The sequence below is a fragment of the Pipistrellus hanaki genome, assembly GCF_964339955.1.
Source record: "Pipistrellus hanaki genome assembly, chromosome: X".
NCBI lineage: Eukaryota > Metazoa > Chordata > Mammalia > Chiroptera > Vespertilionidae > Pipistrellus > Pipistrellus hanaki.
Window position 1 is genome coordinate 73655993 of NC_140524.1, and position 27924 is coordinate 73683916.

Consider the following 27924-nt stretch of genomic DNA (forward strand, 5'->3'; position numbering starts at 1 on the left):
ATTGTCTCTATATCTATCTTTTTGTTCATCGGTTTATAATGTTCTTTATTATCCATAAATGTGTGAGATCATGTGGTATTTTTCTTTCATTGGGTTATTTCACTTAGTATAATGTTCTCCAGTTCCAGCCAAGTTGCTGCAAATGTTAAGAATTCCTTCTTGCCAAAACAGGTTTGGCTCTGTGGATAGAGCTTCAGCCTTCGGACTGAAAGGTCCCAGGTTCGATTCCGGTCAAGGGCATGTACATTGGTTGTGGGAACATCCCCAGTGGGGGGTGTGCAAGAGGCAGCTGATCGAAGATTCTCTCTCATCGATGTTTATAACTCTCTATCCCTCTCTCTTCCTTTCTGTAAAATATCAATAAAATATATATATATTTTAAAAAAATTCCTTCTTTTTATGGCAGCATAGTATTCCATATTGTATATATACCATAATTTTCTGACCCAGTCATCTGGTGATAGGCACCTAGGCTGTTTCCAAATCTTAAGCTATTGTAAATTGTGCTGTATAGGGGTGCATATATCCTTTCTGATTGCTGCTTCTAGTTTCTTAGGATATATTCCTAGGAGTGGGATCACTGGGTCAAATGAAACTTCCATTTTCAGTTTTTTGAGGAAACTCCATACTGTTCTCCACAGTATGCATTCTCACTAGCATACTGCACCAGTCTGCATTCTCACTAGCAGTGCACTAGTGTTCCTTTTTATCCACGTATTGCCAACACTTGTCATTTGTTTATTTGTTGATGATAGCCATTCTGACAGGTGTGAGATGGTACTGCATTGTACTTTTTATTTGCATCTCTAAGATAATTAGTGACTTAGAGCATGAAATTGGAAATTAGATATATAAGTAGGGTGAAATTTTAGCAGGAGGTAAACAGAAAGAATAGGGAAAATCTAAAGAAGGAAAAGGTTAAGATAAACAGGACACCAAAAGGGGAAAGGTTAGGAAGAGTGATGGCATAAAGGTAGAGTTGAGATACGGTAAAACAATGCTAAAGGAAAGATGAAAATAGAATGTAGAACACTAATCCCAAAGTAAAATAAAGAGAAAATAAAATGACACTTCTAAAAAAGGTAAAATAGTAGTAGTGATAATACTGATTGAAAATAAAAATGTAATAATTAAAAAGGTAAAATCAAGTGATGAAAAAATAAAAATAAAATAGTTTCTTAAGGAAAAGATGCAAAAAAATGAAAATAAAAAAATAAAAATAAAATTTGCAGTAGTGAAGGTCATTCACTTCCTCTATTATTCTGTTTGACATGCCCATTTCCCAGTCAGGACAGTATTGCAGTTCCCTCTGTTTCACTGCTCCTCTGTGTTGTAAGCCAGTCCTGAGTTTTAAATAGGTGGTGTCTTAATTTCTCACATTACTTTATTTTTTATTATAAAAGAGTCAATTTGTGATTCAGCCCCTGGGTGGCAGTGTTTCTGGATTGACTTCTGGTCTCTATGACCTCTATAGCTTTCTTTCCCTGTGGCACTCAATACCAGTTTGTGGAGGTGGACTTCCTCAGAGCTGGCTCTCAGATGGTCTCACACACACACACACACACACACACACACACACACACAGACACACACACACACGCTTTGATTCCTAAGTTCCAGAAAAAAAACAACAACAACAAAAAACAAATCCCCCTGCAGTCTCCCAAGTTATCCCCAACTGGGCTGTCCTATGTATTGGGCTTATTAATCAGAAGCAGAAAAAGCCCAAGTGTGCGGACAGTGTGTCTGTGCAAGTCTAAGTAGCCTGCACTCCTTTGAAACCCTCAGGCTGTCCCTTCGAGTCAGATCAAAATGGGCTGCTTTTTAGAGATCCCTTCTGTTCTCAGCTCTGTGGACCCTCCTCCACATTCACAGACCACGTCAGCCCCAAAAGTCTCAGATTTTTCCAGGCACGGACTTCCCCAGAAGTGCAAAGTGCACATTTCTCTCTCCTGCCTTATCCCAGGTGAAATCTGACCTTCCCTTGGTGGAGTGAAGAGCTCCTTTGAATCCATGTGTTTGCACCAATTGGGGATCAATGTTCTTGGGCTCACAGCTGTTTGGTGGTTGCTGCAGTTGTGGATTTTCAGGTTTCCAATAAGATCCACTTTCCCTTTTAAGATGACACAGTTTTCGTGTCTGAGCCTGTAGCTCCAGGACGGAACCCAGCTGCAATGGAGGCTGCCAGGTCAGAGGACCTTTTCCAGCAGTCCCCCACCTTCTCCTGGAGTTTAGCTGTCCCTTAACGTGCTAACCGACACTCCCCATCTGACCCTCAGCTGTTCTTTTTTTCTGCTCCAGGACAAGGCTCTGAACATGTCTGACCCTTCTGCCACCATTTTTCTCCTCTCTGCTTCTAATGACCCCTATAGTCTTAGGTTGGTTATTTTACCTTTATAGGCTTTCATCTATATATCTGTTTGAGCATTTAAAAGCTATCCTTGTTTTACAGAAAAAAAAAAAAAAACTGAGAAAGAAAAATGTGGATGTCTCAATCAGTGCTCAAATGACTTAAGGTTTGCCCTAACTGGTTTGGCTCAGTGGATAGAACATCAACCTGCAGACTGAAGCATCCCAGGTTCAATCCAAGTCAAGGGCACATGCCTGGGTTTGCAGGCTCAATCCCCAGGATTGGGCGTGCAAGAGTCAGCCAATCAATGATTGTCTCTCATCATTGATGTTTCTGTCTTTCTCTCCCTCTCCCTTCCTCTCTGAATATATATATATATATATATATATATATATATATATATATATATATATATATATATATTAAAATGACTTAAGAATTAAGTACTTGCAGTAATCCTGTGTAGAGGGACCAATCTTTCCAGTTTGCATGGATATGGGACTTTCAGTTTTAAAAACAGAAAAGTTCCAGGAACACCAGAAGTTTGACTATCTACACACAAAAAAACTAGCTCTCCTTCCCCTAAATACCCTTGAGGCAAGGGGCTATTACTGGGGAGCAGTGGGGTAGCATCATGGTCCTGACATACTGGGGACCAGGAGGCTAATCTAATTTTCCCCCAAGCAGTATTATATCTAACTGGGTCTCTCTTGGCTTAGCTGCACATTAGAATCCTTTGGGGAAAATTTTCAAAAATAACTATGTCTGGACCCCACCCTAGACTAATTAAATTAGAAGCTTTGGGCTTGAGTGAAGTCTGGGCACCAGTATTTTTAAAAGCTTTTTGGGTGATTCTAATGTGCAGCCAGGCCTAGGAACTACTTAGTCTAGCTGTTCTAAACTTTAACTACAGAGTAAGTTGGGCCCCTGGATAGAAAAATTCCTCCCCCATAGCCTCCTCCCTTCTTCTGCCTTGCTCAACCTCCCAGCTTATAAAACTTCCTCTAGAGTCTAGACACTAAGAGGCCCTCTTCAGAATGCAGTAGCCTTTCCACACCCCTCCCCTTTTCCTGGCAGTTTAAGGTGATCCCCTTCCTGAAATTATTGGAATTTTTGCAAAGGAATGTTGGAAATCATTCAAGATTCAAAGGACAAAGCACTGATGGTGAACAATCAGACATTGGGGAGGTCTCTTAAAACAGGGAGAAGGGTTGGTCAAGTGCCCTGTAATAACACCTTCTAGGTAACAGCCTACCTATTCAGCCTAATAGAGCCGATTTGAACTCTATGGCCCAAAATGAGGAGAGTTATGGGACTTTCAATCTCCTTGCTGAAAGTCCCACAGTTTCCAAAGGCTAGATGCCCTGGGAGAATGGAGAGGCCAGTCAAGGGAAGGGGAAATCTCTCTTAAGGGATTGGGTTGGGACATCAGGCTGATTGTGTGTGTGTGTGTGTGTGTGTGTGTGTGTGTGTGTGTGTGTGGTTTTTTTTTTTCTCAATTTTTTTTTCTTGAACTCACTTTACATCTCAATGGGCTTTATTCCCATAGGACGCTGTTCTTGCCTTTCCCATTGGCCTTAGGTGGGAAGTGCAGATCCATAACATTTGTCAAGTCTGAGACTCTCAAAAACTAGAAGAGAACTGATTTGGAGGTAATCTGACTCCCTGACCCTTGCCTTAACACCTCTAGTAGTGAGAAGTTCACTTTCCATACCTAGCTAGACAGCCTACTCACTCACAAGGGAGCTAGAGCATTTGAAAAGCTTCTTTTATTGAATCCCAAATCTGTTTCCCTGTAATTTTTAGTATTTCTAGCTTCAGCCCAACTGTTTCCCTGAGTTGGGCCAACTCCCTCCTAGCCTACTTACTTCCCTCTGGAGAGATTCCAATTTGTCATTTGTTTGTGTGCCTGTTAACATGACATGCTGAAGCTTGACCCTGGAGAATTCTGTTGAATATAGAGATGAACTTCTTCTAGAAATGATAGTTATATTAATACTAGAGGCCCAAAGCAAAAAATTCATGCATGGAGGGGAGGGGTCCCTCAGACCAGCCTGCACCCTCTCATAATCCGGGACCACTGGCTCCTGACTGCTCACCTGCCTGCCTTTCTGATTGCCCTTAACCACTCTGCTTGCCTGCCTGATGCTCCTAACTGCTCTCCCCTGCTGGCTTGATCACCCCTAACTGCCCCTGCCTTGGCCCCACCACCGTGGCTTTGTCTGGAAGGACATCTGGAAGATGTCTGGTCTAATTAGCATATTACTCTTTTATTAGTATAGATAGTCCAGAATATCACACACCCCATAATTTATACTCTCTACTAATTTATAATCTGCTTTTTTTCACTCAACAATATTTCTCATAGGCATCCTTTTTCAAGTTTTTTGTTTGTTTGTTTTTCTTTCTTATGGGCTTCTTTGTATGTCAGCTAATATAAGACTATTTCACCACTTTAAGTGGCTGCATAGTGTTTCATTTCATGGAGGTACTTAGTTTAATTAACAATTTTGCTACTGAAGGATACTGGGGTTGCTTTCAATTTTGTACTAACAAATAGTAATGAATAACCTTATGCATATATCTCTACACACTGGTCCATAATTATTCCTCAGTAAATCAAAGGGTAAGCAAATTTTAAATTTTGATACATATTGCCAAATAATATTCAGAGATATTATTCTAACTTTTATTTCTATGAGCAGTGCATGCAAGTATTTTTACCCCACTAATACTAGGTATCAGTCATTGAAATCTTTACCAATGTGCTAGAGCACACAAAAATCCCCTTCGTGTTTATTTTTATTTTTATTTATTTATTTTTTTGTGGCAATTTGCTTTTATTAGAAAACTCATTTGGTAAGCACTTCCCTAACCCAGAGCAGAAGCTGGGTAACCTCCAAGAGTACCACAGCTTTCACTTTATCTTCTATCCACTTCTGAGAGGGGAAAGCAGGAGATAGGGTTGGTGTCATGCAGTCTCCAAATGCCCCCTACTGCACCAGAGAGCTCATAGGCCAGCAATATACCCCACGGCTCCTCTAGGCTCTGGCATTCTTGTCTGTATGGCTTCAAGAGGGAAGAGAGGAGGCTCTCATAGACTCCTCGGCCCAGTCCTTCACTCCCAACGAGAGCAGGGCAGGACCCAGGAGAAGGTGGCCAAGGAGACTGCATCGGAGATACCCTTTGGAGTCTGGAAAGCACCTGGATTTCTTGGGATAGGCGGCTGTGCAACCCCCTCAGTTCTTCTTGGGTTTGGGGGTGTCGTATTTTCTCTTGCTGGAGTACCACAGCAGCAGGGAGATCCCAATGAAGGGGAAAGTCATGACCCCGAAGGCTGCCCAGTCCAGAAAGTGAGGTGAGAATCTCCTGTCAAACTCCCGCTGAGCCAGGATTCCTCCCTGTCCAGGACCACTGGTAAAGCCAGTCACAACGGCCCATCCTCCTGGGCCAGGTAAGTAACAGTTGCTGAGGTGAAGTTGAAGTAACCAGCCTTGAGAGGGCGCAGGACAACAGTATGGGAGACGTTGCTAGCAGGGGCAATTGGATCCCATTTGACATTGAGCATTCCAGAGACAATGCCAAAGTCTTCTGGAGAGGAGGAATCATCAGATAACTCCACATCTAATGCAGCACTTGAGCCAACATTGTAGATGTTGTACTGTAAGGTCAGGTCTCTCCCCTCCACGGCATATCTGTTCAGCAGTGATTTGGAGGCCAAAAGCCTGGCTCCTCCCTCTGCTTGTGTGACAGCAAGTAGAGCCAACACTATAAATGCCAGCAGCCTCATCGTGCACCCCAAAGAAGCCTTTGGGGGAGGGGAGGAACCAGTACCGGAAAAAGCCCCTATGTGTTTATTTTTAATTATTTAGTTACTAGTGAGATTGATTCATGTACTCTGTTCAAGTTTTCTTTTTATTATTGACATATAAAACTTATTTATATTTTAAATATATCAGTCTCTCATATGTCGAATAACTTGCAAATATGTCTCCAGTTTGCCCTTTGTTGTCATTTAATTTTTAGAAAAAAATATTTTAATTTTATTGTCAATTTTACCAATATTCATTTGCTATTTATCTTGTCCTGCCAAGGTTATAAAAATATTACTCATATTTACTTCTATACATTTAGGCCCTCATTCCAGCTCCTATACATTTCCTTCTTCATCCTCTGCCCTTCATCAAAACTAACAATCTGGTACCATGTTCCTCTTCTTCCTTCTAGGTGACTATTGGATTAAAGTTCATAAACTGAGATATACCAACAGCTGCTTATATGTTCTCAGGTTCACAGGAATGCTATTATGACATGTTGCTAGGAATTTTTGCAAGTAAGTATTACCTTACAGGAGTACTTCTTTAGGGTGTCATTTTGAATACTAAAGTAGGTAGGTGAAGGAAATTATTAAATTTGGAGGCAGCAGGATCAGGGAGGTAGATGGTATAGTGAAAAGAGTAACAAGTTTAAACTTAGACAAACCTGCATTTTGGATCCCAAAATTATCTGTGTTGTGATCAATTTCTATTTCTGAGACCCAATTTTCTCATCCATAATATGAGATTGTCATGTGTGCTTTATAGTTATCACCTGTTTTGCCATCTGTGTCCTGCTCCTTTAGTCTCAGTCACCACTGCACTGCCAATATCTAGTACAATACCTAATAAACAGTAGGTGTTCAGAAAACGTTCATTACCTGAATGAATGTGCACATAATAAAGAGGCTGGCAAAAAATAGGCAGTATGTACAGTGGTTCCTGAGCTCTTCTTCCTTCTCAGAATCCCCTCAGAGCATGCCCAGCCTTCAGCTGCCCTTATGGAAAAAAGCTTTTATATTTCTCCTCCCTCCAACCTCAGACAATAGGGAACTGCCTCCTTCTCCAAGATTAAGAAGCTACAATATCTAAAATCCCCAAGGCTAATGAGGAACTGAGGACAAAGGAGGTCTGCTCTCTATTTCCCTCAGTTGGGGAGGGCTTGCTCTCAGAGGTAACAGTTTTCTCTGATGGTAGTACACCACACCCATATGCTGGTTTAGGAGCCAGGAGCCATGGAATTAATAACCTTCTTACTTCCCAGACAAAGAGTTGATCTAATCTGAGAGAGTAAGATTAGGAAGTTGGCTTTGCCACTTATTTATCCTTTAACATTGGAAAATTCACTTTCACTTCTCTGAGTATATGAAAAAAAAAATGAGTGCATAAAACTTGCCCCATTTCCCTCATGAGGAGCAAGTGAGGTAACTAGAGTTCCACATATTTGTTACAGCACTTTTTGCATAGAGTTATTTCATTGCATCTTCACCACAACTATATGTGATGACTATCATTATGCCTGTGTTACAGGATATGAAACTAAGATGCAGAAGGGTGAAGTAACTTGTCCAAGATCACACAGCTAAGTAGTGGTAGAATTGAATTCAAATTCAGGTCTGTCCAATTACAACTGCTCCTACTGAATGTCAGGCACTAATCTAGGCACTAGGGATACCATTATCAGTAAGTCCTGCTTTTTCAGGGTATTTACAGTTTAGTAGGGGAGGCACATGTGTAAATAGATGGTCAAGGCACAGGGTGATAAAGTATAATGGTAGAGAGACTAGGGAGACAGGAAGAGGGGTATCAACCTTGCAGAAGCAGAAAAGATTTCACAGAAAGATAGAGCTTGAGCTGAGACCTGTAGAGTGAGCAGCAGTTCTCCACATAGATCAGGAAGGGGAAACTCATGCCAGGCAGAGGGGCCTGCGTGTACAGAAGCCAGAAATGTGAAACTATACTTCAACTATTAAAAAACAAACCCTTGCCGAAACCGGTTTGCTCAGTGGTAGAGCGTCGGTCTGCGGACTGAAAGGTTCTGGTCAAGGGCATGTACCTTGGTTGCCGGCACAACCCCGGTAGGGGGTGTGCAAGAGGCAGCTGGTGGATGTTACTCTCTCATCAATGTTTCTAGCTCTCTATCTCTCTCCCTTCCTCTCTGTAAAAAATCAATAAAATGTATTTTTTAAAAATAAAAAATAAATTAAAAAATATAAAAAACAAACCCTGCTGCCCAGTTGGTGTGGCTCAGTGGTTGAGCATCAACCAATGAACCAGGAGGTCACAGTTTAATTCCTGGTCAGGGCACATACCCAGGTTGTGGGTTTGATACTCAGTAGAGGGCATGCAGGAAGCAGCCAATCAATGGTTTTCTCTCGTTTTGGGTTTTTCTACTTCTCTCTCCTTCTCCCTTGCGCTCTCTCTCTATATTCAATAAAAATATGTTTTTTTAAAAACCTGCAGCAATGAATGCCTTTTGGTACCAAAGAAAGAATAAATCAGTTGGTCAGAATAGAGTGTAGACACAGTCTTAAATACATAAGAGAATTTATAGCTATCAACTATTAAATGTCATTCAATGAATATTTTTGTTGAAAATCTATGATGTAAGGGGAGTGGGGCGTGTGGAAGAGACTGAACATAAACTGTGCACCTAATGGATGAGGACAATGGGGGGTGGGGAAAGGGCAGAGGGTGGGGTGGGAACCTGGTGGAGGGGAGCAATGGAGGGAGAAAAATGAGGAACATTTGTAATAATATGAACAATAAAGATTTATTTTTTTTTTTAAAAAAGAAAATCTATGATGTGATAGGTGCTTTATTAGATCCTGGGGATACAACTGTGGTGAAAAAAAAAATAATTGTCCTGATGGAACTTACACAAAGATAAAAAAACAGTAAGAGAGACAGACAATAAACAAATAAGTCAGTATAATAAGTAATAACTAGATGGTGATAAGTGCTAAATAATAAATCAGGGAAGTAAATAGGAGATGTGGTGGCAGCTGAAAATTTAGATAAGGGAAGTCAGAGAAGGCCTCACTGAGAAGACGACATTTAAGTAGCAACCTGAAGAAACGGAGGGAACAAACAAGATGTCTGGGGAAAGGCAGAAAGATTAGCAAGGGCAAAGGTCTTGAGGTGGGAGCTCATAGGTCCTAGAAACAACCTGGATCAGAGTGAGAGCTTGAGAATAACAGGGAAGTAGGTCAGAAAGGTAGGAGGTGGTTATCATTGGATGGAGGTAACTATGGTTTTTTAATAGACATGCATTAACTTTTTTGAGGGGGGAGAAACTGGGGAGAGGAGGAGAGAGAGAGAGAGAGAGAGAGAGAGAGAGAGAGAGAGAGAGAGAGAGAGAGAGAGAGAGAGAGAGAGAGAGAGGAAATGGCAGAAAGTTTGGAAGTTTCCAAAGGGAATCACTCATTACAAAATAAAAATGCTAATAGCAAGATACCCATGAAAATACACACATGGTGACAAAACAAGCCAGGGGAAAATCATTTTTTTTTGGGGGGGGGGGGAATGGAAAAGAATCCCAAATAAAATTTAAAGAAAATATCCCTTCATTAACTTTTGGTCGAGAATATGTTTGTATATTTTCAGAAAACAACTCTGAGACCATCTGGAATTCTGTAACAGAGAGCAATAGACAGAAGCGCTCCAGCCATGAAGACAGAAGAGACACAATTCAGAGATGGAAGATGCTGACGACACCTCAGCATACCAGCAGACAGCAGCCGCGGGTTGCTGAAGAATGCCCAGGACCAAACCAGAGACAGACGGGCCTGCATTACTGCCATTTGTCCACCAACCAGATCTGAAATATCATGGCTGGCATGTACACATAAGGAACTATCTGGCATTGAAATTGGGACGCAAAAGAACTGTTGGCCTGGAAAGGAACTCACTACAGACTGATTCATTTACCTCTCAGCATAACCATCATGGCTTGTTGCAGTTTAGGTTCTTACAAGGGTATTTCTTGGATCACATGATCTCACACATCTAGAGGAAATAATGAACAACACAAACAGACCCAGAGAAAGAGAACCAGCCATCAGACTCTCAAACCTCAGAGGGAAAGTAAGAGGGGATGGGGATAAGGGGAAGAGATCAACCAAAGGACTTGTGTGCATACGTATGGGCTTAGCCAGTGGCCATGGACAACGCGGGGCGGGGGGGGGGCATATCTAGGGAGGGGTTTGGGATGGGAATGGGGGGAATAAGGACAATTATGTGAGACCATAATCAATAAAAAAATATATATATATATATATATAAATAAAATACAAAAAATAAAAATTTGGAAAGTTAAGCAAGGGCTAAATCACAAACAGTCTTAGGCTTGTGTGTTAGGCTAATTGCTTTTGAATTTTATCTAATAGGTACTGGAAAGCTCTTGAAAGCTCTAAGTAGGAGTGACAGTCAGAGCTGGTTCTCCACTCCCAACCCCACTCCAAAATATGCTAGGTTTCTCTTGCCAATATGAAGTCTAGATTGCCCAAAGAGGGTCTGGAAGCAGAATAACCAAGCTATTGCCGCAATCCATGTCAGAAATTGCAAACTGGGGCAGAGGTAAAGGGAATGGATCTAAGAAAGTCCTTTTTCTGCCTTCCTTTTTTTTTGAGAGAGAGCGCCCCCTCCAGTCTTCTACACATATAAATATTGAGAAAATAAAACCAGCTGATCTCTAGGATCTTTGGGGTGTTGGAATTTGAGGTAGTTTATTCACCACCTCCTTCCTGTTCTCTGGCTGACTCATCATCTTCTACCACTGCTACCTTCTTTCAAGTGCCCCAATATTGGTCAGTGTTACTATTGTTTTCTGAAGGCTTGTGGAAGCTCAGGAAGGCTTCAGTTTTTCTATCTTTGTATCCTTTAGTATCCCAGGCTGAATGGAGTGGGTAGAAGCCTTCTGGGATATTTTAAAAGCTCCCAAAAATAACCTCAAGGCCTCAGTCAGAGAGCTCAGGACATTGACTGCACATTGGAACTCAGTCTTTGCCAAGTTCCCACTCCAGGCCTCATCCTCTTACTGAATAAGCCAGTTTCCCTCCTTCCTTAGCTGTCTCCTTGGAAGTCCCCACCCAACCTTGAAAACTTTAAATTTAGTCCTAAGTCTTCATCCCTAACTCCTCTGAAGAAAGTGCCCAGGATATTTCAGCTTATCCTTTCTAAAAGTTCTTGTGGGCTCTGAGATGGGAAAGAAAATAAGACAAAGACAGGAAGAGGTTGAGACCAAGATACATACTCATAGAGGCTAAGAATCTAGAGGCGCTGTAATATGAGGAAAGACAGGACAAAAAGAGAAACAGAAAGGATGAGATTAAACAAGGAACAATCTGAGAGTATGGAGCAAAGGAGAAAAACTGAGATAGAAATGAATAAAGAGGACAAGAAAAAAGCAAAGTGGAAGAATGAAAACAATATGTAGAATCAAAGACAGGAAAAGTGGGAGCCAGAGAAAAGAGGAGCCTAACTTCCTAGTCTTGTCCTAAACCCCTGCATCAAGCCAACATTCTGTGGCTAGAGACCTTTTGAACTTAGCCTGGAGGTAGTACTTATGGAACTCAATACCTCAGGAGTGGGAGTTAACAGGGACCCCTAGAGGCAACAACAGAGAGATCAAAGAAAATGTGGCAGTGAGATCCATCAGCCCTCATATTTGCACAGTGCTATCATCAGAAACTCACACTCACAATCTACTACAGATAGGCCAATAAATAGTCACCCTCAATACAAGTGCACAAAATGGCCCCCAATATGAGAACTGTTTTCTAGTTGATATTTTAAAAGACTTCAAATCAGTTCTTGTAAGAGATATCAGAATTTTAATAAACTTCTCAATGGCTTATTTTTTTTTAAATGTTTTCAATTTATTTTAAAGAGAGAGGAAGGGAGAGAGAAACATTATGAGAGGGAAACATCAACATTGATTGGCTGCCCCCCACCAGATACCACGCCCACACCCCAGGGCATGTGCCCTTACCAGGAATGGAAACAGTGAGCTCCTGGTCCATGGGTCGATGCTCAACTACTGAGCAACACTGGCCAGGCTCAATGGCTTATTATTGTTTTTATTTTGAATTATATATGGGCAGGGAAACCACAATTTGTCCATCATTTAGGGCCTTTGAAGGTCTTCACCTCACCTGCCACCATGGTACTGGGTGTTAGTGTAGGGCTGTGGTCGGCAAACTGTGGCTCGTGAGCCACATGTGGCTCTTTGGCCCCTTGAGTGTGGCTCTTCCACAAAATACCACTGGATGAGTCTATTTTGAAGAAGTGGTGTTAGAAGAAGTTTAAGTTTAAAAAATTTGGCTCTCAAAAGAAATTTCAATTGTTGTACTGTTGACTAATGAGTTTGTTGACCACTGGTGTAGGGGAACGGGAAGGACATGCTCTCCTTCTAGGCCTGTTTGGATACCTCTTTGACTGCCTCATCTCAGTCATCTTTACCAGGGTTTCTGGATAAGAACTAGAAATTTTTTTTAGCAAAAACCTCTCATTTGGGGATTGTAAGGAATAGGGGGTGGGGGGGAGGGAGAGAAAGTAAAGACATTTAGCCAAGAAGGTACAAAAGAAGTAAGGCATAGGACCACACAATCTGGGACCCCTCAGGGGATGTCCGACTGCTGGTTTAGTCCCTCTCACAATTCAGGACTGCTGGCTCCTAACTGCTCTCCTGCCTGCCAGCCTGATCACCCCCTAACCACTCCCCTGCCAGCCCCCAACTGCCCTCCCCTGCTAGTCTGGTTGCCCCTAACTGCCCAACACTGACCCTGAAATGTGTGTCCTTGGATAGTGATTTCACCTTTCTGAAATTCAACCTCCTTCTTAGTAAAATGGAACTAATAATCATTGTGCTAGAGTTCTCATGAGATTACCAGAAGAATAAACCATTAGAAACCTCAAGTGTGGCATTCCCAAATAGCTTTAGAGAATGTCAGACCTCCTTAAGGATAACATATCTCCTGGTACAAATGAGGCAACCAAGGCTCTCTGAATTTTACTAGGGTAGTAACAGGAAGACAGGGCAAGAAAGCCAGAGAAAGGACTGGGGAAAACAGGGTAAACTAGAACAAGGAGTTAAAGAATGTAAATCTGAGTTTTTTGTCTTAATAAAAACTAAGCTGTAATTAATTGTTTGTGGCCATGCTTGGGTTAGAGAAGAATTGTAAATATGTCCAATAAGTAAAAAAGCTTTTTATAACAGAAACCCTTGAAAGGGGAGCCTGGCCAGTCCACCAGGGATCCAGGAAGTAGATATCTTCTTGCCAGAAAGTCCTAGGAGCTGAAAGGCACCATGAAAGTTTCCAACCTGGCAAAATGTAACACTTGGGGATTCCATGGATTCCCAATGCCTATAAGGTTAATTCTGAACTACTTTTTGTAGTATATAAATCCTGGCTTAATCCTTTACCACCTTCTTCCCAGCCTCATTTCTGGCTCTTTTCCATCTATATCTCCCTGATCTACAGTCATATTAAACACTTGCCACCACACCTTACATGTATGTACTCTCTGCCTAAAATGTATCCATGGCACCGTTTCCTTTTATTAATTAAGGCAACTTATTCTTGTAGGCTTAGCTAAAGATCACCTTTCTTGGGAAATCTTCCCTGGCCATTCTCCATCCCCAAATTTCTGGTTCATGCCTCCTCCATTTACAATAGCAACCTAGATTGACATTATTTGTTTCCATGTCTTTATCTTCCATAAGATAATGAATATTATGAGAATGAAGAGCATATTATCTTCATTTTTATAATAATAACTAGTTGCCTGGTGCACAAAATTTGTGCATTGGGGGGTGTCCCTCAGCCCAGCCCATATCCTCTCCAATCTGGGACCCCTCAGGGGATGTCCGACTGCTGGTTTAGTCCCTCTCACAATTCAGGACTGCTGGCTCCTAACTGCTCTCCTGCCTGCCAGCCTGATCACCCCCTAACCACTCCCCTGCCAGCCCCCAACTGCCCTCCCCTGCTAGTCTGGTTGCCCCTAACTGCCCTCCTCTGCCGGCCAGGTCGCCCCCATCTGCCCTCCAACCCCCACAGGCCTGATTGCCCCCAATTTCCCTCCCCTGCCAGCCCAGTTGCCCCCAACTGCCCTCTCCTGTCAGCCATCTTGTGGTGGCCATCTTTGACTACATGGGGGCTGCCATCTTGTGCAAGGGCATGAGGGTCAGTTTACATATTACCTCTTTAGTATATAGGATTATAGCTGACATTTATCTAACTGTACGAGACACTTTACACCCATATGCCTCCTACCCAGCCCTCATGCACCCACTTCTGTATGAACATGCTTCTCAGAAATACATGGTAACACTGTTCTGGCAAGAAATCTAAGCTGAGAATTTTCACTCATTTTACCACATTCCACTCCATATTTACACCCTTCCCAGACCTGCTCTGATTCCATGCCACGCTGTCTTCATTTCAGCCACATATAAACACTGCACACAGTCTCATTATCACTGACAGGCCCAGCCCAGGCCATACCCAGGAATTGCCAATTTTTTTTCTCCCTTCCTTTGTCTGTCTTCTCTATGCTGTGGCATTTGTAGTCACTTAGCAGAAGGTGGATGTGTAAAAAGAGCTCTGCCCTGGACCTCAGGGAAGGCCAGTTTGGTAGAGCTAAGCCTACTTTTACCTGTCTTTGCACTTTGCCCCCATTTCAGTGTTGTAGTCTTTTCCTTATATATACCTTTATGGTGGGAAAAGGGTGAACCACAGAATCATCTCTTCTGCCTCCTAACTTCCAGTACTCTGCTCAGAGTAGGGAGGAATGGGAGAAGAAGGATCATATAGAGTTGGGGTGTCGAACTCAATCAGAGAAGGGGCCAAAGTCTAAAATCCAGCCTAAATCGCGGGCCGAATGGTTTACTGAACAGTCATAAACTGACAGCGGAGTGCAGTGATGACAGCGCGGTGCGGGCCACATTGCAAGGCCTGGCAGGCTGGATTTGGCCCGCGGGCCTTGTGTTTGACACATGTGATATAGAGGCATGGAGGCAGGCTCTTCCCTAGGAGCCCAGGCTTTAGAGCGACAATTGCGTACTTGTTTTATAGCTCCACTGCCCTCCCTCTTCCTAGAGTTAACCCATAGTGTACTATTCTATGATCCCTTGGGTACCAGGATGCCAGGGTCTTTCTTAATTGCCATTGTGTCCTCAGGTGACTCTCTCCCTGATCCTTTGACTCTCTCCTCTCTGTCAAATAAAAACCAATTATAATGTCTACACTATCACTATGAGAGATGGAAAGTGCAACAGGGGCCATATCAGGCCTGGTCTAGGTTGAGAGCATTCTATGTGTCTGAGTTTTCTCAAGGTTTTTCTAAGAGTAGGCTCCTACAGATATTTCTGTATATCATATTAGGTCCAGGAGTGATGGTGTCAAAACCATTGTGTTGTGGTGTGATGAGTAAGTTAGCAGGCCTTGTGGTCAAACTGCCTGCATTTGACTCCTTACTAGTGTGACTTAATGCAAGTTGCTAAATCTTTCTGACCTCAGTTACTCTGTCCTAGATATGGGGTTAATGGTGTTATTTCTTTCACAGGATTAAATGAGAGGATGCAAAAGTCCCTGATTCACTGAAAATACTCAATAGATGTTTGTTGAATAAATAAATAAACTCAGTAATACAGTTCAGCTCAGGATCAAGAACACAGATCCAATAAATATCAAATAGAATAGCTGCCACTCACTGTGTATCCCACTAAAGTGTAAGCTCTATGAAAGCAAGGGCTTTATGTCTGTTTTGAATGAATAAGCTAATGAGTGAATACTATATTTCAGGCACTATGTTAGAAATGTAGGATAGAGTTCTAAGCCAGACAATATGTTATTGTGGAGCTTAAAATATAATCATTAAGTTGATAACCACTCTAATAATTAAACTTGGGGTGAATGCTGGGGTTGGGGGGAAATAGGAGAGGGTGCTATAAGAGTGGCATACAAAAGGAATTTCTTAGTTTGGGAGGTTAGAGGGAATCTCTTAGAGCCAATGACCATATGAGACTGAAGGAGTGAATCAGGTGACAAAGAGAAAATGTAGCAATGAACTTTATATTGAACCTCAGGGAAGGGCAGTTTGGTAGAACTAACTCAAAGAGGCTGTTCAAAGATAATAATAATAATAATAATAATAATAATAATAATCATAATAAAGCATGGCTGGATTGGGCGAGAAAGGAAATGAATAGTAGGAATTGGGATCGGAGAGACTGGCAGTAGCCTGATCATGTAGAGCCTTATGGGCTATTATACTGGTAAAGAATTTGGCTTTGTGGTTCTCATGTGATGAAAAGCCTTTAGATGGTTTAAGTAGGGTAATTATCATACATGATCGATGTTTTACAAAAATTCCTCTGGATTCCTTGTAGAGAATGGTTTGTAAGGTCAGGGGTAGAAGCAGAGAGACCTATTAGGAGGCTGAGGCAGTTGTACAGGTGAGAAATAATGACCTGGTTGGTGAGAAATAAATGAGGAGTGATGTAGATATAATAGAGATATATTCTGAGTGTAGCAACACTTGCTGGTAGACTGGATGGCTATGGGATGATAATGAGGAGACAAAGACAACTCTTAGGTTTCTGAATTGCCACCTGGATATATAGTGATGTCATCTTTCTTTGATAGGGAAGATTATGGAGGTTTGGGGTGGAAGGAAACAAATGTTTCATTTTAGTTGTCTTTGATTTACCAGTGAGACATCCAAATGGAGATGTCAAACTTTAGTCTGGAGCACAGAAGAGAAGCTAGGGCATCTTGAATAGAATTTTAAGTGTTGAATATGCTGGGACACCCATGGGCCAATTATGAGCAGAAAAGAAACATGAACTTTCATTTTAATATTATCATTCTGGATGCTGAGGTGAAAACTGACTGTAAGGAGGAAAGGATGGAAGCAAGAAGACCAGAAAAGAGGCTACTTCAGTCATAAAGGCCAAACAGTATCCTAGCTTGGACCAGAACAGTGGTGGTGGAGATGGAAAAAAGAGGTCAGGTTCAGGATATATTTTGGAAAAATAGTAGATAAACCTTGATAATAGATTGTACAATATATGAGAGGCAATGGAGATGGAAAGGTCAGAGATAACCCCCAGATTTGGGGTCTGTCGGATTGTGTTGATGGTGAAGCCAGCCATAGTCCGAACTAGAGACCACTGGGGAAGAGCAAGTGTGGGAGAAACCAGGAAAGTTTCTCCAATATGGGAACATATTCAGTCCTTGCTCCTTTTACTTCTTGCTTATCTGCATCAATCTTCAAAAGGAGCCTATATGTTCTACATTAAGTTTCACCATCAGAGAATCTCCCCTTCATGTTGATATATAGTGTCAGAAACCTCTGTTAACAGCACACATGTCCTGAGGAGATCACAATCTATTTCTGTGACTTTAATTACCATTATTATCCTGATTACTTCCAACAGTTCTATTTCTAGCCCTGTATTCTCCTTTGAGCTCCAAACTCACATGGTCAACCATCTAATTGGTAGCTTATCCTGGAAGTCCCACATGCACCACAACCCTACCATGAAACAAACCAATGTCTTCGTATTGCTTCCTGTATATCTGTTACTCTTCTCCAGTGTTCCCTGTCCAAGAAACACATATTGATCTTTGACTGCTCTTAGCCCCCACACCTAACCCAACACTAAGACCCACAGATGCTAACTTCTTTTTTTTAAAATATATATTTTATTGATTTTTTACAGAGAGGAAGAGAGAGGGATAGCGAGTTAGAAACATCGATGAGAGAGAATCATCGATCAGCTGCCTCTTGCACACCCCCTACTGGGGAAGTGCCCGCAACCAAGGTACATGCCCTTGACCGGAATCGAACCCGGGATCTTCCAGTCCGTAGGCTGACACTCTATCCATTGAGCCAAACTGGTTTCAGCAGATGCTAACTTCTGCACAGTATACAGTAATGGTTAAGAGACTGGATTCTGAAATCAGCTTTCAGAAACCTCTGACTTATATCCTGGCTCTAAATTTAGTAGTCACTTAAACTTTCTGTGCCTCAGTGACTTCCCCTGAAAAATGGAAATTATGATAATAGCATCTATGCCTACTTCATAAGGTTGTTGTGAAGATCAAATGAAATTATCCAGGTAGAACACTTAGAACAGTTGCCTAGCCCATAGTACTTATTACCTATTAGCTATCTATGAAAATGGTGATGATGATGATAACAATCTCTCAAATATGTCCCCTTCTGTCCCTACTGACTATGACTGCCCTAGTTTAGACTCCCATCTTTCATAAATGTCAAGAGCTTTCTAACTTAGTTGAATTTGAACATAACAGATGTGTCATGCATTGTGTGGGGCACTGTCATGACAAACTGTTCATTAAATACTAGTGGTCCAGTGCACAAAATTCATGCACATTAAAAGGGGATTAATTAGAGGAAATATTTTAATATTGTTATTTGTCCTTTCTCTATAATAGCAGTGTCAGAGATGAAAGGAAATTAGTAAAATGTATATAAAAATCTTCCTCCTGTCAGAGTCTGGGGTGCACCATGGGATCTAGAGTGAAGTCCCCACCCACCCATGTGCACATCAAAATTGCATGAGACCCAGACCTGTCCCTCCCATTGGGCTAAATACAGACCTGGCCCGTCCCACCCTTGTCAAGCCCCACCATGTGGAGGGGGCATAGCCTCAGGTCCCCTGACATGGCGCTGGGATGGGGGGGCATGGCCTGACGTCCCCCAGCCCGGGCTGGGGTGGGTGCCTTGAGGTCCCCTGTCAAGCCCCACCAGGTGGGGGGCACAGCCTGAGGTCTGCCGTCAAGCCCCGCTGGGCAGGGAATGCAGCCTCAGGTCCCCCATCAAGCCCCACTAGGGGGGGAGGGGCTACACCTTGAGGTCCTCTGTAAAGCCCTGCCAGGCAGGGGGCACAGACTCAGGTCCCTTGGCCTGAAGCTAGGGCTGAGGGGTGTGGCCTCAGGTCCCCCGGCCTGGCACCAGGGTCGGGGGCATGGCCTGAGGTTCCCTGTCAAGCCCTGCTGAGTGGGGGTTATGGCCTGAGTTGACCCAGCCTGGTGCTAGGGTGGGGGTGTGGCCTGAGGTCCCCTGTCAAGCCCTGCTGGGTAGATGGCGTGGCCTGAGGTCCCCTGTCAAGCACCATGGGGAAGGAGGGGGGCACAGCATCAGGTCCCTGCTTATTGCTCATTAAGGCTCCTTATGGGAACTCTGCCTCTACTGTGGGTGCAGAAATTTTGTGTTACAGAAACCCTGCCTCCACTATGGGCGCCACCATCTTTGTGGCAGCTTGATGGTATATTTGCATATTCCCTCTTTATTTTATAAGATGATTCTTATTCTCCTAGAGTCTGGAGAAACAATATAGCCTATAGCTTATCTGTTCAATATGGTAGCCACTAGCTTCAATTGGCTATTAAACTTTAGATTAATTAAAATAAAATCATTAAAAAGTAAGTTACTTAGTCACAGTAAATCCCATTTCAAGTGCTCATCAGTTTAGAGTTAGGTTATTTAGATTTATATCCTGGATCTGTCACTTACAGCTGTGTGACCTTAGACAAATAACATAGGCCATCTTTTAATCTATTAAGTGGGCCTACTGATAGTACTTACCTTAAAGAGTTGTTGTAAAGATGAAATTGGTTGAAATTAGTTAGTATTTGTGGACGCACATGTGCACACACCTCCATGCCCCCTGCCACTCAGAGAAAAATAGCATTACTAGTTGATAAATCTTCAGGGCTCAGGGTTTGGTCCAATAATTAGTGGCATTATATAATTTCAGCATGGTACACTGAAACCATCACTGGGCTAGGATTTTGGAGAATCTTTCTTCTAGTTGTAATAGTATGTAGTCCTAGCCATAACTCTGGAATTCATTTTTTGTGCAACCTTAGGTACATTTTCCCCCTCACTTGCCTCAGTAGGGCGATTGCACTGCTCTCAATTGTCTCTGCCCTACCAGTTGCAGTACTTTTTAAGGGAAAAGCTCCTATTACAGATGGCAACAAGAAGTTAAAAGAGAAAAGGACATGGCACATCTGAAGGATAGCTATTAGAGCTGCCATTTATAAACTGCTAACTCTGCACTGGGCACCATGCATATATTATTTCATTTAATGTTCACAACATCCCTGTGAGATAGTCATTATCTTCATTTAGCCAATTAAAACAAAATTGAAGCTAGAGAAGTAGGGATTTGGGAAGGCAAAACCACTGCCCACTTTCAGACAGCCAATAGTGAGTGATAAGGTCGGCATTCAAACCCAGTTCTGCTTGGTACCAAGACCACATTCTGAGCCACCCTGTAATGCTACCTAGGATTCTTGATGGGAGAGAGTGGGGCTGGAGAGGTAGATCAGTCACTCTAGTATAATTATGAAGGAGGCATTGAAGGGGGAAAGACTGGAAACTTGGAAACCAATTAAAAAACTGTTGTACAGCCGAAAAAAACTGTTGTTGGCTCAGTGGATAGAGCGTCAGCCTGCGGACTGAAAAGTCCCGGGTTCGATTCCGGTCAAGGGCACGTACCTTGATTGCGGGCATATCCCCAGTAGGGGGTGTGCAAGAGGCAGCTGATCAATGATTCTCTCTCATCAATGTTTCTAACTCTGTATCCCTCTCTCTTCCTCTCTGTAAAAAATCAATAAAATATATTTTTTAAAAAAAGAAAAGAAAAGAAACTGTTGTACAGGTAGCAAGTAAAGAGGGTCCTAAACTGAGGCAAGAACAGATGAAGGACATCCCGCTGCCACTCTATTGTCAATTTCTTGAGGATAAGAACTATCTTTTTCATTTTTGTATCCCACCACTTGCCTGTATTATCTACCTACATAAATATATGCACAGTAGTATACAACACTTTGCACACAAATCTATTGTTGATTAACAGGATTCAAATACATTGCATTCATAAGACTTGGCGACTGATTTGACCTAAGGAGAAGACCAATATGGCTTTCAGGTTTAGAACTTTGTGTTTGTTTGTTGTTGTTGTTTTAATATATTTTTATTGATTTCAGAGCAGAAGGGAGAGGGAAAGAGAGAGAAACATCAATGATAAGATAATAATTGATCTGGTGCCTCCTGCATGGGGATCGAACCCTCAACCTGAGCATGTACCCTTGACCAGAATCGAAGCTGGGACCCTTTAGTCACAGGCCGACACTATCCACTGAGCCAGACCGGATAAGGATAGAGCTTCATTCTTTCAGTCCACAGGCCAGCGCTCTATCCACTGAGCCAAACCGGTTAGGGCTAGAGCTTCATTCTTAATGAGAATTCTGAAGTTGCTTTCCAAGGAACTGTAATGTTCAAAGCATCTCCTAACTATCTTGCTTTCCCTATCCTAAGGTCTGACCTAGGCAATGCCCTGGCTAGAGTAAAGCTGGCCTTTCCTACCAATCATCTAGCTCTCTGGGCTGGGAAGGAGGTTGTTTCTCCTGGGGGCCTCCTTTCCGCTTTCCCTGGCCTGGGCAGTAAGTCTCTCTTCATAGTATTTGAATCAGAGGAAACAGATAGACTGAGGAAGTGAAAAAAACACACACAAAAAAACAGGCTGCCTGGGCTCTGTCAGCCAATGTAAACACTCTGGTTTCCTGTTGTTGTAGCCCAAAGCGTCCCATGACATCATTTCTGGCCTTTCCAGAACACACTTGTTTAGCCCAGCCTGCCAACATGTCCAAGGCTGAGTGGCAGTTGCTCTCAGGGTTAGATCCTCCGGAACTGGAGAATTTCTCCCAGCCAACCATTCCCCACCTGCCCAGCCAGTCAGTCAGACCTTTCTAGCCCTATAAGGCATTGGACGCTGCATGCTGGACAAGCTGTCCCACTTCCCAGAGGCACATGGGCCAGAGTAAGATTTCCCAAACCGGAAAAGTTATTTTACTTCTTTTAATATAGATTTTGAGTCAGAAGAGGTGGAGTATATGACATAGCGTCCGGGACAAGCTCTGATTCCTCCCAACCCAATAGCATACAGGGTTTTTTTTGGTGTGTGTGTGTGTGTGTGTGTGTGTGTATGTGTGTGTGTGTTTTTGTCAGTGTTGGTCATAAATTCCTAGAAATAGCACTGTAAGGGAGTTTTCAAGACCTTATGTCCTAATCTTTCCATGGTGTAGATGAGAGCAGTGAGGATCAGAGAGGAGAAAGGGACTGGTCCCAGTCACACAACTGGTCAAAGCCATCCACTGCTAGAGGTCTGAACCTGAGCTATATTGAGACAGAATAACATAGTTACAAGAGCTCTTAATGGGAAATTCAGAACCAAAATTTGAGCTATAATTCTCTTTAAGAGCTTGGACAAATTCCTCTTTTTCTTTGGACCTTGGCTTAGACAGCCATAATTCAATTAAAGGCAACAAATATTTATTGAGAACCTACTGTGCTTGGTAGTGCTGGTGGCTCCTGGAAATTAGAAGAAAGCATGAGAACACTCCCCATTTCGCAGTGTGGAATGGAAAGAAAATGAAAGAGATGGTCTGAATTCTGCAGATCTAAAGACAATGTGGAACCCATACCTCTGTCTCTAGGCAGAATTAAACCATAAAAAAGAGTCTGGGGTTCTTCAGGGCTGCAACTACCTTCCCATTCCCTTTACGAGGCAGCAGAGAGCTCTTATTGAGCCAGATCTTTGTTTGCAAAAGAGTTTCCAAATTCCAGTCCATTTAGCTGGATAGATTTGCATGTAGAGGTGGTGGGATCCTAAATTACTGTCTGGAAAATCAAGCCAAATGCATTATGGAAATTTCTGCAGTCAGCAGTAATTGAATTTCAAGCCATAGGTGTGCCATGGAGTACAGGGAATTTGAAATAGCTTTATTAACCAATCAAGTAGATTTCAGAGACACATTTAAGGAAAATGTGCCTATTCCTGCACCCCAAGATGCACAAGGCTATGTGAAGTTATTCTATTAGCCAATCAATTTAACTACAGTATGGATTAGTATATGAAACACACAGAGATAATATGGATGCATTTAGATGCCTGGAGATGCAGGAGGCTGTAACACACATTGAGAAACACAAAATAACACACACAGAAACAAAAAAGCCACTGATATACACACAAAACACACACACACACACACACACACACACACACACACACACCAACCAGAAGCTAGAAGAAGACAGCTATTTATTTGGGCGTTCTAGGGTGGGGGTGGTCTACATTCTGACTCCCTGCTCATCTTTCTCCTTCCTCCCCCAAATTGTCCTAATTCAAATACTATAGTGTATTTTTTTCCATAGAAGCTTTAGAAAACCACCCTGCACTCCACTAAATCTGTACCCACACCCACTTCACCACATCAGACTCTTGTTACTTATTTGTCTGGACTATAGCAAAAAAAAAAAAAAAAAAAAAAAAAGGATCAAGTCTCCCTGATGTCAGTATCTTTCCACTAATCCATCTTCCATAAGGCTGCCTGCCAGAGGGAATCATTCTAGAGCTCAGTGATGTTCTTGCTTTGTCCCTGCTAAAAAAAACCTTCCTTTCCTTTCCACTGTCAGCACAAGCCAACCCAGACACGTGACATTCATGGAGTAAATAATACCGGGGGCTCCTTACCCCTGTTTAAGTCCTCTGCCCTCTCCCTATCCATGCCCATCCCATGCTTTCCTGCACCCTGTGCTATTCCCTTGAGCTAAAACCACTCCCTTTCCACCTATCAAAATCCTACCCACTTTAAATTTAACTGGATTGTTTGTATTTCTTTAGAAGGATGAGTACATCTTTGACATTAAAAGATTTTTAATGTTCTTATCCTTCAAGTCCCAACCCTAAGGTTACCTCCTTCATGAAGTCTGCCTCTAATTTATTAAAAGCACTATATTAGAGAACTGAACTTCCTCCATTCAGTCTTCACAGGTGTGTGTGTCTTGGTACACAGAGGAGAGCTGATGAAGGATAAAACAGAATTTCCTGGTGCTAGTGCCTCCTCTAGGGCAGACAATGGGCTGGCACTCTTCTTGTGTTACTGAATTGGTCATAGTCCTGCAAAGACAGACTCACAAAGTCCAGGCCTCTGAAGTCTCAAGCCAGATTCTTTTGAGCTATATTATTCTAGTCATAGATTTGAGACCTGGCACTGCCACTAGCTTTTTGTGTGACTATGAGAAAGTTTCAAAAACCCACTCTGGCCTTGATTTTTTTAAGGATCCTTCCAGTTCTAGATTTTATTATTGCAATATGAAGGGTTTTATGCAGCTATTCCCATGAGTACATCTGGTAATGAGTATGTCTACTATCATTATAATTCTCTCTCTCTCTCTCTCTCTCTCTCTCTCTCTCTCTCTCTCTCTCTCTCTCTCTCTCCTCTTCCCTTTCTTTGTTTCCTTCTCTCTTCTGTCTCTCTGTCTTTCTGTCTCTTTCTGTCTCTATTTGTCTGTCTCTCTTCCTTTTCCTTTCAACCTCTCTCTCTTCTACATCTCTCTGTCTCTTATTCAATCTCACTCTCTCTTCCCCACCCCCAGCTCTAGGGTGTAAATCTGGCTGAATAGTTTCCAACTTAAAATAACTCCAGTGATTTCTGAGTGTTGTTGTTGAGTAGAGGTAGAAATTATATCCCTCTGAGGGTTTCAGAAAGATCAACCATTCCCCACCTCTCCCCTCAGAGAGGGCTCACAGAGCTAAGGAGGAAGGCAGCAGGATGAAGGATCTCATAACCAGACCAACGGGCTCCTATCCTGCAGGCTTTCAACCAAAGAGAGGAAATCACAGATCACAAAGGTTCTACATCTCCTAGATGATCTGAATCAGAGAGTCTTAACTACCAAATACTCATTTTTTCAACTCCTCTGACCCACCATTTTACAGATGTGAAAACAGGCTCACAGACAGGAAAGGAATGGCTCACCATTTCACAGTCAGGTAATGGAAGAACTGAAACTAGAATGCTGGTCTCTTGACTCATAATAAAGTGTTCTGAGAAGACTATAAAACTGATTCAGCACCATCAGTTGAAAGGGACTTTTCATGAGCATTTTACTAGAAGAGAAGACTGGGTGAGCTGGAGACTCCATAGATATCCAGATTGAGAACACTCAAGAACAGGATTCAGGTCTCCTTTGTCTTCAATGGAAGTCCAATAGAGTGTCTCACTGTAGCTCAATGATGAATAAATGAGGGAGAGAGCCTCCATCAGGTCACTTGAGGAACACTGATGCTTTCTTGGGGTTCTGGGTATTTATATGCCACATTCCAGAAGGATTGAAATAAAAGAATGAAGGTATTTCATCTGTTGTTAACTTGCTAGGTCAAGAGTCTCTGCACCAAGAGAAACCAAGATGGAGGCATAAGGTATACACCTGTACATGCTGCCTCTCACAATGACACCAAAACTACAACTAAAAGACAAAAGGGCTATCATCCAGAACCAAGGGAAAGCTGGCTGAGTAGTTCTACAACTAGACGGAAAGAAAAAAGGACACCTACCACACAAGGCCACTCTATCAACTCAGGGAAACAGTCAAAATGCAGAGGCAAAGAAACATGTCATGGATGAAAGAAATGGAGGAAAGCAAACTACTGGATATAGAGTTCAAAACCACAGTTATAAGGTTACTCAAGAATCTTTGGGGGGGGAGGAATTGTAATGGGGGGTTGAAGACAAATATGTGATACCTTAATCAATAAAGAAATTAATTAAAAAAAAGAATCTTCTAGAAACCTCCAAGGAACTTAGTGAGACCTTTAAGGATCTTAATGAGAATGCAAAAAAAAAAAAAAAAAAAAAAAAAAAAAAAAAAAAGGAAAGCGACCAGTCAGAAATTAAGCATACACTATCTGAAATAAAGAATAATATACAGAAATTCAACAGTATACTAGAGGATCCCAACAATCAAATCAAAGATTTGAAATATGAGGAAGCAACAAACACCCAACTGGAAAAGCAAAAAGAAAAAAACAATAAAAAAATATGAAGACAGTTTAAGAAGCCTCTGGGACAACTTCAAGCATACCAACATCCAAATTATGGGGATGCCAGAAGAAGAGAGAGAGCAAGGTATTGAAAACCTATTAGAAGAAATAATGACAGAAAACTTCCCCTACCTGGTGAAAGAAATAGACTTACAAGTCCAGGAAGAGCACAGAACTCCAAACAAGAGGAATCCAAAGAGACCACACCAAGACACATGATAATTAAAATGCCAAGGGCAAAAGACAAAGAATCTTAAAAGCAGCAAGAGAAAAACAATTAGTTACATACAAGGGAGTACCTATGCGACCATCAGATGATTTCTCAACAGAAACTATGCAGGCCAGTAGGAAGTGGCAAGAAATATTCAAAGTGATGAATAGCAAGAACCTACAACCAAGATTACACTGAGTGGCCAGATTATTATGATCTCTGAAGGCATAATAATCTGGCCACTCAGTGTAAATCCTATACAATAAAAGGCTAATAGCCAAAACCGGTTTGGCTCAGTGGATAGAGTGTTGGCTTGTGGACTAAAAGGTCCCAGGTTCACTCAAGAGCATGTACTTTGGTTGCAAGCACATCCCCAGTGGGGGGTGTGCAGGAAGCAGCTGATCGATGTTTCTCTCTCATCGATGTTTCTAACTATCTTCTCCCTTTCTCTCTGTAAAAAAAAAAAAATCAATAACATACATTTTTTTAAAAAAGGCTAATATGTAAAATGTCCCCTCAACCAGGAGTTCAACCAGCAGGCAGGCTGGCCAACCACCCATGTCCCCTCCCCCTAGCTGGGCTGACTAGACCTCATCCATGCAGGAATTCATACATCGGGCCTCTAATATATATACACTGAGTGGCCAGATTATTATGCATTCAGAGATCATAATAATCTGGCCACTCAGTGTACTCTACCCAGCAAAGCTATTATTTAGAATTGAAGGTCAGATAAAGAACTTCACAGATGAGAAAATGCTAAAGGAGCTCATTACCACCAAACCAGGATTATATGAAATGCTGAAGGGTATTACTGAAGAAGAAGCAGAAGCAGAAGGAGAAGGAGAAGGAGGAGGAGGAGGAGGAGGAGGAGGAGGAGGAGGAGGAGGAGAAGAAGAAGAAAATTATGAACAATAAAGTGACAACAAATACATATCTATCAACAAGTAAATCTAAAAATTAAGTCAATAAAAAAATCTGATGAACACAATAAACTAGTGAATATAATAGAATCAGGGGCATAGAAAGGGAGTGGACTGAATTCTCAGTGGGGGGGAGGGGGAGAGGGCATGAGAGGTGCAGGAAGAGATTACACAAAATTCTTATACCTATGAATGAGGACAGTGGTGGGGGTAAGGGTATAAGGTGGGGAGGGGAAACTGGGTGGAGGGGAGTTATGGGGGGAAAAAGAGGAACATCTGTAATAATCTGAACAATAAAGATTTATTTTTTAAAAAAGAGTCCTCGCATCACCAGCATCTATAAATTCATTTCTTCTTTGTAAAAATATTAATAATATATGCCCCATCTGCCTCCCTGGAACTTGGAGCAGTTTCAATTAAAATAACGGATAGGAAAGAGCTTTGACAAAAACAAGGCAGCCCTCTGCAAATGTGATAGCTGGGTGATGTCCCAGGTAGCAATTATGTTCTCTGAGACTGTGGGCACCCAGTGAGTCATCCTCTCACTCTCAAAGCCAGAGGATTTGAAAGGGGAGAAATGAGGTGAGCCTTTTGTTGAGTTTTTATTTCTGTGAAGGGGGGGGCCAAAACAGGAGTGCACAGAGCCACCTCCTACAGACATACGCACACTGTGCCCCAAATTCCAGCCTCCTTAG

At 42.2% G+C, this 27924-nt stretch overlaps 1 pseudogene across 1 annotated transcript; it reads right to left on the bottom strand.

Moving 5' to 3' along the window:
• Nucleotides 1–5371: 5371 nt before the first annotated feature.
• Nucleotides 5372–6185, bottom strand: LOC311614684 (translocon-associated protein subunit beta-like; annotated as a pseudogene). Its single transcript has one exon. The product of its transcript is annotated as a translocon-associated protein subunit beta-like (transcript).
• Nucleotides 6186–27924: the final 21739 nt, after the last annotated feature.